Here is a 10,842-nt window from a genome sequence, read left to right as displayed (position 1 = left end):
CTTAAAGGTATAAGTATGTTTTGCATGCCTTGACTATAGAGTATTGGCTTATAAGTTATTGGGCATGATTAAAAATTATTACAATGGTAACAAAAAGTTAGTTTAAAACTGATAACTCAGGGTTGGAGTTATCTTAAACAACAACATGTGCCATGACCCAACCCAGAAAAAATGGCTTCTAAATTGGCATAATATTTTTATGTAATTATTATCCTAGAAATTAGACTTATAAGGGATAAGATTTAAAACAATGTCTCTTTAATGAGGTATTATAAGTTGCACTGTCATGCATTAAAACATAAGAACTTGCAGACAAACTTTGTAATGTGAAAGTAATGTGTTTGCCATTGAATTTAAAGAGAATAGATTGTTTAAAATTGGGTTTTGCATTCCAAAGTTGTAGTTATACTCTAATATTGCACGAGAAAGTTAAGAATTACGGTTAGCAACTGCCAATGTACCAGTGACCGCAGTTTGCAGTCTGCAGTCTGATCAGAGACTCACAATTCTTAACTCACCCATATTTTGTAATTAAGATGATTTCAAGAATGATAAAAGTTAAAAACAGCTGTGGCCAGTATAGGCCTGTTGTCACTTTTCACAAGTTTATTGAACTTCCCAAGATTGAAAAGGAGATCTCAGTGGGAATTTATTTGGTGTCAAACAGGCTCCTTTTCAACTGTTTCAAAAATTTGTAGATAAGACCACTAAAAATAACTAGTAGAATTTTTCCAGGGATGCTCAAATTACAGGTTCCTTTTGTTATTCAACCCTCACACAATTAGGTCCAGTTGCAGGCTACTGCCCTACAGGACAGGTGGGTGTTGGGCCAGGCCTTGGGCAAGATTAGGCTCAGATTAGAAAATAATTTACATTTGAGTAAATGCATACCTCAGAGCTGCCTCAGTAGAGGCTTGTGAGGCACTGCTTTAGCCTTGCAAATCCCACCTAGGAAGGTTCAGGCTAAATATAGCATTACTGACAGATCTGTCCAGGTGTGGTTCAAAATACAGTTCAAACTTAAGATCGATGAAAGGTTAATAAGGCTATGGAGAACTTTTGAAGGCATTAAAATCTGGCCTGCCTACTCCACGCAAAATTATTATGTGTAACTGCCCCACAACCACAGCGAACTGGGTCCCTGGAAGAGAAGCTGGGGATAGATTGGGGTGGGGGGCGGTGGGGCGGGGCGGGGCGGCAGAGACCAGGGCAACCTAATTGTTGATTGAGGCCCCAAGTTTAATGGAGGTCTCAAAATATATATAGGTGGGGCAAGACCTTTCCCCAAATTCCAGGAGGTGTTTGTTGGGTGTGGGTTCCACTGCTCAGGCAGCTGGGTGGGTCACCTGCCTAATTCAGAAATTCGTAGACCTGGAGGAACAATGAACTTCACCTTCACTCTAAGCGCTCTTCTAAGCTAGGCAGAGCAGGATCCTGGCTAGCACAGGAATCCCTGCTCAACAAAGGCTGGGAGAGGAAGTTCACCTTGATCAATGTTGAGTTCCTACCAGGTGGCATGCACCCCAATATGGCTCTGTACAGTTATGGATTCAGAAGGTTGTTTTTTGCTCTGCATCCTGATAATTGTAAAACATTTATCGGCTAAGGCATTGCTCTAAGCTTACCACAGGAGGACTTAAACCTCTGTTCTCAAGGTGGATGCAAATGAACTGGCGAAAGACAAATAACTTTATAGATAGTAGAGAAGGCTACTGTGATCCGTTGTTTGTTTTGTGTTCACGGCCATTCCTTGGCAAAGGGAGCATTCATGTAGAGTCAGCCTTTTTCAATTCCAAGTAAAGTTTTAACATCCTACTCTAAAGCTGTTGGTGTATTGATAAAGTATTATTGGATAGAATCATGAAAGTATTTTGAAAAGAATGTCTTAAGAACCTGATGAAGCCTGGTCTACAGAGTAAGTTCCAGGACAGCCCTACACAGAGAAGCCCTGTCTCGGAAAAAAATCAAAAACAAAACAAACAAACAAACAAAAACCTGGTGAAACGTTTGTTCCTTGTGCAAATTGTTACTCAGTGCCCTCAATGTGCTCAATTCGTTTCATCCCCAATTTGGGAGTAAATCCCCGAGGTCTTAAAGCAAATGATATTTGGCAAATGGATGTGACTCATGTCCCATCTTTTGGGAAATTATAATTTGTTCATCTATCTATAGATATCTTCTCTGGTATGATTTTTGCATTTGTACTGTAAGACCCCAAAAACCGAGGGTGCCCTAGCACCCCACACCCCAGAAGGTGACACCCAAATCACTCTCGAGAAACGGTCTCGATGCAATAGCATGAGGATTTCTTTATTCCAGAATTCTGGGTTCCACAGCCGTGCACCACACAGGGTTAGAGGACTATGGACCCTGAGTGCCAAATTGAGACAGCTTTTATAAGTTTACGACAGAGCCCTTGAGTCACAAACCAATCATTTCTTAGCTTGGAGAGCCTGTGAAATGCGAGCCAATTGATTTGTACCACTCCATGGTTTTTAGGCCAATCAGTTTAAATTATCGGAGCCTGAGCTCAGTGAACCAATTAGTTTCCTATAATGTCTACAGCTGCGTGAACTCCTGCTTAAGGGTAATGGCGTAAGTTTACAGAAGCAAGATAAGCTTAGCCCATTTCCAGTTACCCTGTGGGGCCAGGATCACCTATTCAAGGCCTTTCTGCTAGGTCTAAACAAAGGGCGGGCTCTGGAATGTGACCTTCTACCTAGTTTCTAACAAAGCGAGATAGCATTTTAAACTCCTGATTTCTTGGGGTCATTAGAGTTAGGCTGTATTTTCTATCCTTTCAGCCCATACTGGTGAAAAGGTCAAAGGTGTAAAAAGTCATTGTTTACAAGCTTTTGCTTGCATGGGAGTCCCAATCAGTTGAAAACCAATAATGGTCCAGCATATACCAGCACATCCTCTGAAAAATTTTGCACAGACTTTCATATTATTCATAGAACAGAGATTCTATATAATCCTCAAGGGTAAGCTATAGTGGAGAGAGCTAATCTTACTGTAAGAAAATTATCTTGAAAAAACAAAAAGGGGGATTTTACCTCTCTGCAGCTAGATTGTCCTTTATTCTTTATACTTTAAATTTTTTATTAATAGAAATAATCTTTCTGCTGCAGGCAGACATTGGAAAGTTGCAAAGAATTGAGAGGATTTAGTAAAATGGAGAGTTATCTTCAGGAGTTTGGAGAGGTCCTGGTCCAGTGTTGGTCAGGATGAGAAGTTCTGTTTGTATCTTCCCTAAAGATGCAGAAAGTCTTATCTGGGTTCCTGAGCGCTGTGTACGTCCTGTCATTATGGACACCAGTACAGACAGAAACTTACTGGAGCTTTGTAGAAATCCATCAGTCCTGATGCCTGTGGGGATACGTAGTACTGTGTGGCCCATTGTGTTCTCTACTAATAGAAAAATTATTCCTTGAATACTAAACCATGTGTTTTAGCTAGCCCCATTCTTTTCTGTAGTTTGAAAAGTCTCTAATGAACAGGAAGAAGACAAGAAATTGAATTGTTCTAGCAGATTGTGTGTATTGACAAACTGCTGAGAGTATGAAGATGTGGCTGTGGTTGTGAGAATTCCTGGAATTGTGTCTATGCCTCTAAATAATGAAGGGAGATTCCCTGTCACCTTGTATTACCATCAGAGAGACTTTGGCATTATTGCCACTCCTGATTAAAGAATGGTCTGGGCCTATGGCACTGGGGCTTTTGGCTTGTGGAGCTGCCACATTGGGATTGTTCCTTCTATGCCATAGTGCAAACCACAAAACCAGTCCAGAGCAGTAACTGGACAGCTTGATTTCTTCATTCTTTTTTTTTTTTTTTTTTTTGGATTTGTTTTTTTTCCAAGACAGGGTTTCTCTGTGTAGCTCTGGCTATCCTGGAACTCACTCTGTAGACCAGGCTGGCCTCGAACTCAGAAATCCACCTGCCTCTGCCTCCCAGAGTGCTGGGATTACAGGCATGTGCCACCACCACCCGGCTGATTTCTTCATTCTTTAAGTCTTTAAGTCTGTCAGATGTTCATGTGCCAGAAGGCTGAAGTCCGATGCTCCAATGTTTTGAAGTATAAACTGTCCAGGTGTTCAGCAGTCTCTATCATTTGGCTAAGTCTTAGAAGCTGTGTTAAGCTTCCTATATATTTTCAGTTAATATTGGTTACTCTCAGATTTCTGATGGGGTTGATGACTGTTAGTCTCATAGTCAGCCCAAGCTGGTTAACTTTCAGAACACTGATATAGATTTAAATAGATGGTTTTCAGATGACATAAAATTTATAGCCAAGACATGAGTCAGGTGTTAATTCTTACAGTCTTTTAAGATAGTACAGATGACAAAGGTTCTGTTTGATTGACAGAGATGATAGTCTAGGTGTTAGGTCTATCTTATAGTTTATAACTTACAAAATGGTAATAGTTATGCTCAATTTATATTTAGAGAGGACCACAGAGTGGAGCAGGAGAGGACCTGAGACCATCTCCCCTGATACCTCGGTGGCTCTCTCACTAAGGGCATATTTCCAAGAGACTGATTAATCTCTTTGAGACTGTTTTATTTATAATACAGTAAGCCAAAAAGAATACCCCTCAGACTCGGTGTTGCCATCGATTGATCAGGCTGTCATGAACAATGGGCTTTCCCTGACTAGACCTGACTGGGACTTTAATATGACAAAAGGTGAAGGGCACCTGAAGGTCCACCACCAGACTCCCTGGACAGGTCTCGAGGGGATTGCATGGCAACCCACAAATTGACCAAGGTATGTGAGGTTAAATGGGGACCACAGCCTTTCTAGAGTGGATCATAGAGGCAATATACACCCTATGACCCCAGGGCCAAGGAATATAAAACTACTGGGACAATGGCTTTTATAGACTAGGCTAGTAGAGAAATCAGGGAAAATCTTCAGAGGCTAGAGAAAAAGAATGAGTCTGTAGAGAGATTTAGTGCAGTTTGTTGACACAGGGAGACAGAGGAGGAGAAGAAACAGAGAAAAAGAAAGAAGAAAATGACAGAGAAGGAACCTACAGAGAGTCCTGACTACAGTAATTAGGAAAAGCAGAGAAGAGAGACAGAAAAGGACCAGTGTGCATACTGCAAGGAGAGAGGCCACTGAGCCAGAGTGTGACCTAACAAATAGAAGCCGGGAGCAGGAATTCCCAGGCCTTGGGAAAAGTGCCCCCAAATGGCAAAGACGTTAGCCCTGGGTGAAGACAGTGACTAGGAGAGATGGGGTTTGGACCCCCTCCCCCAACCCAGGATAACTCTGAGTGGAGGAGAAACCCACTCAGTTCTTGGTGGACACAGGGGCTCAACACTCAGTCCTCCAAGCCAATGGCCCTGTTTCCAAGAAAAGATCTTGGGTTCAAGACGCCACTGGCACCAAAAATGTATTCATGGACTACCCAAAGAACAGTGGACCTAGGGATGGGATGGGTAGCCCAATCATTTAGTGTTGCCCCAGACCGTCCATACCATCTCTTGGAGCGAGACATACTCTCCAAAATGGGGCACCAGATACTTCCTGCATGACAGGCCACAGCTAAATGGCCCAAAAAGAGAGACTGACCCCTGCCGAGAGTCCTACAGACAGGAGCAGTTTTCTCCATGAAGATCAGAGACGAGCAGGTGCTGCTATGGTGGACGGCACAAATGTCATCTGGGTAGAAGAACCTTTACCCCCGGCTTGTCAATGCAGAAAGCAGAGCTAATCGCCCTCACCAAGACCTTGGAACTTGGAGCCAGCAAGAAAATTAACATCCACACAGATAGCAGGTATGCCTTTGCCACAGCCCACGTCCACAGGGATATATGACAAGAGGACTGCTCACATCAGAGGAAACCAACAGGAAGTCTTGGACCTCTTAGATGCCCTAATGAAGCCGGCAACTGTGAGTATTCACTGCCCAGGACATCAGAAGGGAAAAGACTCAGTGGGCAATAACCAGGCAGAGCAAGTGGCTCCAGGAGTGGGTATGCAGGAGCCTATACTGGTTATGGGCCACAAGAGACACCCATTGGGAAATGGGACTAAATTAAGAGATGGCTTCACTTGAAATATGCTGAAGGAAAAAAAGGACTCAGATTGCTGGCCACCCTACCAACTATCACCAAGAAAAGGTGCACACAAGAAGGGAAAACTATACTCTCCAGAAAGTAAGCCAAAGACTCACTAGGCCAAATGCACAGATGGACTCATTTAGGGGGTAAAAGCTTGTCCTGGCAGTTACGGGACCTAAAGTTTATATTTATGACTCAGGTTTGGGACCAGAGAGATAATAAACAGTGTAAGGTACGCCAGCAAATGAACGTTTATGCAGCAAAGAGTAAACAGGGCAAAAGGCCTAGGGGAGAACAGCCAAGAGTATAGTGAGAGATTTTATAAAAGCTAAGGCAGGAGAATATGGTTACAAATACCTTCTAGTGTTTGTGGATACTGTCTCTATCCTGTGGATAGTATCCTGTGGATACTGTCTCTATCCTGTGGATAGTATCCTGTGGATACTGTCTCTATCCTGTGGATAGTATCCTGTGGATACTGTCTCTATCCTGTGGATAGTATCCTGTGGACCTTGGAGACTGGTGGTGCCCCTCCCCTTGTTTCTTGTTCCTGTTCTGAGCTCAGAACAGCCCCTGCCATTTTAACCTGACCCCTTTTAAGATCCTCTTTGGTGCCAGGTGGTGGTGGCACACACCTGTAATCCTAGCTCTCTGGGAGGCAGAGGCAGGCAGATTTCTGAGTTCCAGGCCAGCCTGTTCTACAGAGTGAGTTCTAGGACAGAAACCCTGTCTGGAAAAAAAATCCTCTTTGGTACCCTAACTCCTTTGTTGTCCACTAGTCCCTCCCAGGAGGTATCCCACAACGTGAGATTTGGCCCAAACTGCCTTAAATGCCAGAGACTCCTCACTGCTTCCAGACAGGTGACTGGAGCTGTATAAGAAGGCTTCAGGAACAGTTGCTGGAACCCTGATGAAAGAGACCCTTCCTGGCGCTGCTAGCCACTCCCACAGACCTCAAGATGGACAGTACTGTGGCCTGGGTGTATGCTTCCCATGTGGGACCTGCAGATGCCCCGCTCTCTAGACACCCCCTCACCTCCCCAACTCCCATCCCCAAACCCCCACCCCCCACCTCCCCACCCCTACCCCCCCCCACCTCCCAACCCCCCACCCCCCCCCACCTCCCAACCCCCCACCCCTGCTGGATGATACAAAAGATAGACAATCTGCTCAAACTCAAGATCACTTGACCTTGATCATGACCGCCTGGTGGTGCCCTTAGATTCTGGGTCCTTCCCCATCCTGTGTCCCCAGCCACCAAACCGGCTATGGCTCTCACTATCTCCCCTCTGTTGGGGTAGAGATGGCCAGGGCAGTCATTGACTTAGATATAAAAAAAGAAGTAGAAACTTCATCAGTCACCCTCAAGAATTATTGACTTCGTTATCAGAAGTAGCACTGCAGGATAGGAGGGCTAATGTGCTGCCTTAGCTGAGGACTGTTACTCTTTTTGTTGTTGTTGTTTGTTTTCGAGACATGGTTTCTCTGTGTAGCCCTGGCTGTCCTGGAACTCACTCTGTAGACCAGGTTGTCCTCAAACTCAGAAATCTGCCTGCCTCTGCCTCCCAAGTGTTGGGATTAAGAGTGTTACTCTTATATAGACCATTTGAGGTTGTTACCCCTGTTAGGATCCTCAATTATTCTCCCGCTATAGTTAGTTGACTTTTGGTCCCTACATTTTGAACTGCTTAGTTGCTATTGTTACAAAACACTTAGGTGCAGTACAGTTAATGATCGTAAAGCAGAGATACAAAGAGCTCGATACAGAAGAGCAGGAATATGAGCTCTCAATACCAGCAATTGCTTCAGGATTGAAGCATGCACAAAGAAAAGGGGGGAATGAAAGAGTTAACTCAGGAACTTTAAAAAGGTCAGAGGCTGGGTTGCAGTCCTCAGACCACAAGGGGGAGGAGGAGGCCGACCTAAGGGTGGGGACACATTCTGAAGGACTGACCTTTGGCCACCTACCTCATCATCTAACAACCAATTAATTTGAATGTAACACTGTTCTGCCAATCACAATGGCGGTGGCTGAGGAGGGTATAAAGACCCACACAGCACGAGACGCAGGGTCGGTCTCTCTTCATTGCAGAGCTGCCCCAGCATGCTGGTTTTAATAAAAATTCCTCTTGCATCAATTTCCATCTCTTCGTGGTCCACTCAGAGAGGAGGTCCAGTAAAGTTAACACTGATCGAGTCTTACAGGCATCTGCTTTAAGTTCTGAAAAGGCTGATTCTGTAATTATGCATTTAGTATAAGTTCTGAGGACATATATAAAATTAAGACTGACAGTGTTCTAGCATTCGTCTCTAGTAAAATGGAGTGATTTTTGCATATTATAATATAAAGCATATTAGGAGTATTACCCCACAATCCTGCAGGACAACCAGTTGTAGAAAGAGCCAATCGTGCCTTAAAAGAGACACCTGACAAGCAGAAAGAGGTAATAAAGACCCCGTGATTGATCATACAGTTCTTTATAGACTTTAAGTTCCTTGAATGCTAATGAACAATGCACAATGGCTGCTGAGAGACTGGACTCTGGAAACTGCTCAACTAAAGCATCCTGTGTACCCTAAGGATGTCTTTACTTCCAAATGGAGAGAAGGAAATGTATTTTGCTCGGGGAGAGTCTTTGTATATGTTTCTACAGTGGAAAAACTGTGGATTCTGTTCAAGTTGATAAAAATCAGATATGACAAGGGGAGACCTCTGAAGATCTTGGTTACAGACCGTAAGACATTAGCAAGATCAAGAAGGCAGGAACGCACGTGCTGATCCCTGTACAAGAAACACAGCCAACAAATTTTGCTGGCTACGAAATCCACCCACGTGACTTATTACATGTCATCTTTTCTTTTTAAAGTTTTATTTAATGTATCTGCATATACACCTGCATACCAGAAGGGGGCATCAGATTTCATTATGTGAGAGTTCATAGCAACCACCAAGTGGTTGCTAGGAATTGAACTCAGAACCTCTGGAAGGGTTGCTAGTGCCCTTAACCACTGAGCCATCTCTGCAGTCCTACGTGTCATCTTTTCATATGGAGATCTGCACTGTAGTTTGGTTATACAGATGTCTCCGCTCTTTGAACAGAGAATCACCTTTAACTGATTTGTGCACACAGAACAAGCCATATATATGTTAATTAATAATGTATATTAATTGTGAAAGTTTATGTGTTTTCAGGGCCAAAGCACCAGAGAACAATAAGACAGGTGATCCGGCCTCGCAGCTGCCTTGATTGCTTGTTTGTCAAAACTTGTTTCCAGGACAACTTCTGCAGCTAGCCTACCTGGCCCAGCCTCAGGGTCCCAGTCAGGACTGCATTTAACCCTGCATTTTCAAACCACATGGAGACATGGACAGCAAATGTTGCAGCTGGGCTTTTTTTTAGGACTTAACCACTTTTCCAATTTCCTTTGGATACCCAGAAGCAAACCTATGTCCAAAATCAGCAGGTAGAAATTTGAAGAGAGTACCCCATCTCCCAGAAGACAGCCTGGGTGGCTTCACCGTTACTTTATGGGTTAAGGATGGTTGTTGTCATTTAGCAGTGTTGGTGTGTTGATCAGGAAGAAAACAAGGTATAGAAAGTTAGACTCAGGGATTTCTCTCTTTTCGTTGTCCTTGTCTTACACAGGGGAGAAAGGTTGAAAAAAGGGGAGTATATATCAATAATAGGAAAAAGGGGTCAATTATTGAATCTACTCTTAAACCAAAGAGCATTTTATAGGCAATATTATATTGGCATAGACTTTATTTGATATAAAACAAAGGTTATTTTTGTTACAACATATTGTATATTATGTTTCAACTCTTGAATAAGATATTGGACCTATGCAACTCATTTGAAAATGCAATGTAAAAGCCAGGTGGTAGTGGCGCACGCCTGTAATCCCAGCACTCTGGGAGGCAGAGGCAGGTGGATTTCTGAGTTCGAGGCCAGCCTGGTCTACAGAGTGAGTTCCAGGACAGCCAGGGCTACACAGAGAAACCCTGTCTCGAAAAAACAAAAACAAAAACGAAAATGCAATGTAAAGTTCTGATTCTTTTTAAAGCTACAATTACAAACTGTTTTTAGATAATTAAGTAATATAAGATAATAGTCAATCAAACTCATGGTCATATTAGATACTAGGTTATTTTATGCTTTTTATACATATTTTTTATACAAAATATGCTTTTAGGTTGAACAGATAGAAATTAACTAAAAACAAGTAGTTTGCCTAGTCAGATCAGATGTGCTATATAGATAGGCAGATAGATAGATAAATAGATACATAGATACATAGATAGATGAACGGATGGATGGATGGACAGATAAATAGATGATCTTCAAAATCCTCAGAGACCAATAGATTATGACATTTAAGGATGTTTTATTATTGTAAAGAATTTCTGACCACGAGACATGTCAGCTCCTGGCAACACCCACATTCGACTTCAAAGAAGATGAGCACCAAAGACCCTCCCTGTGGAGTTTTCTTCAAATGTGGTGTATTAGTCAGGGTTCTCTAGAGTCATAGAACGTATGGGCAGTCTCTATATAGTTAGGGAATTTGTCAATGACTTACAGTCTGTAGTCCAACTCCCCAGCAATGGTCAGCAGCAGCTGTGGATGGAAGTCCAAGGTTCTAGCAGTTGCTCAGTCCCTCGAGGCAAACAGGCAAGGAAGAGTGAGTCTTCTTCCAACGTCCTTATGTAGGTCTCCAGCAGAGGGTGTGACCCAGATTAAAGCCAGGTGCCACGGCACCTTTGATCCC

This window comes from Apodemus sylvaticus, chromosome 18 (assembly GCF_947179515.1).
Source record: "Apodemus sylvaticus chromosome 18, mApoSyl1.1, whole genome shotgun sequence".
Taxonomy (NCBI): domain Eukaryota; kingdom Metazoa; phylum Chordata; class Mammalia; order Rodentia; family Muridae; genus Apodemus; species Apodemus sylvaticus.
The sequence above is the reverse complement of the archived record's forward strand: the minus strand, read 5'-3'. Positions refer to the sequence as shown.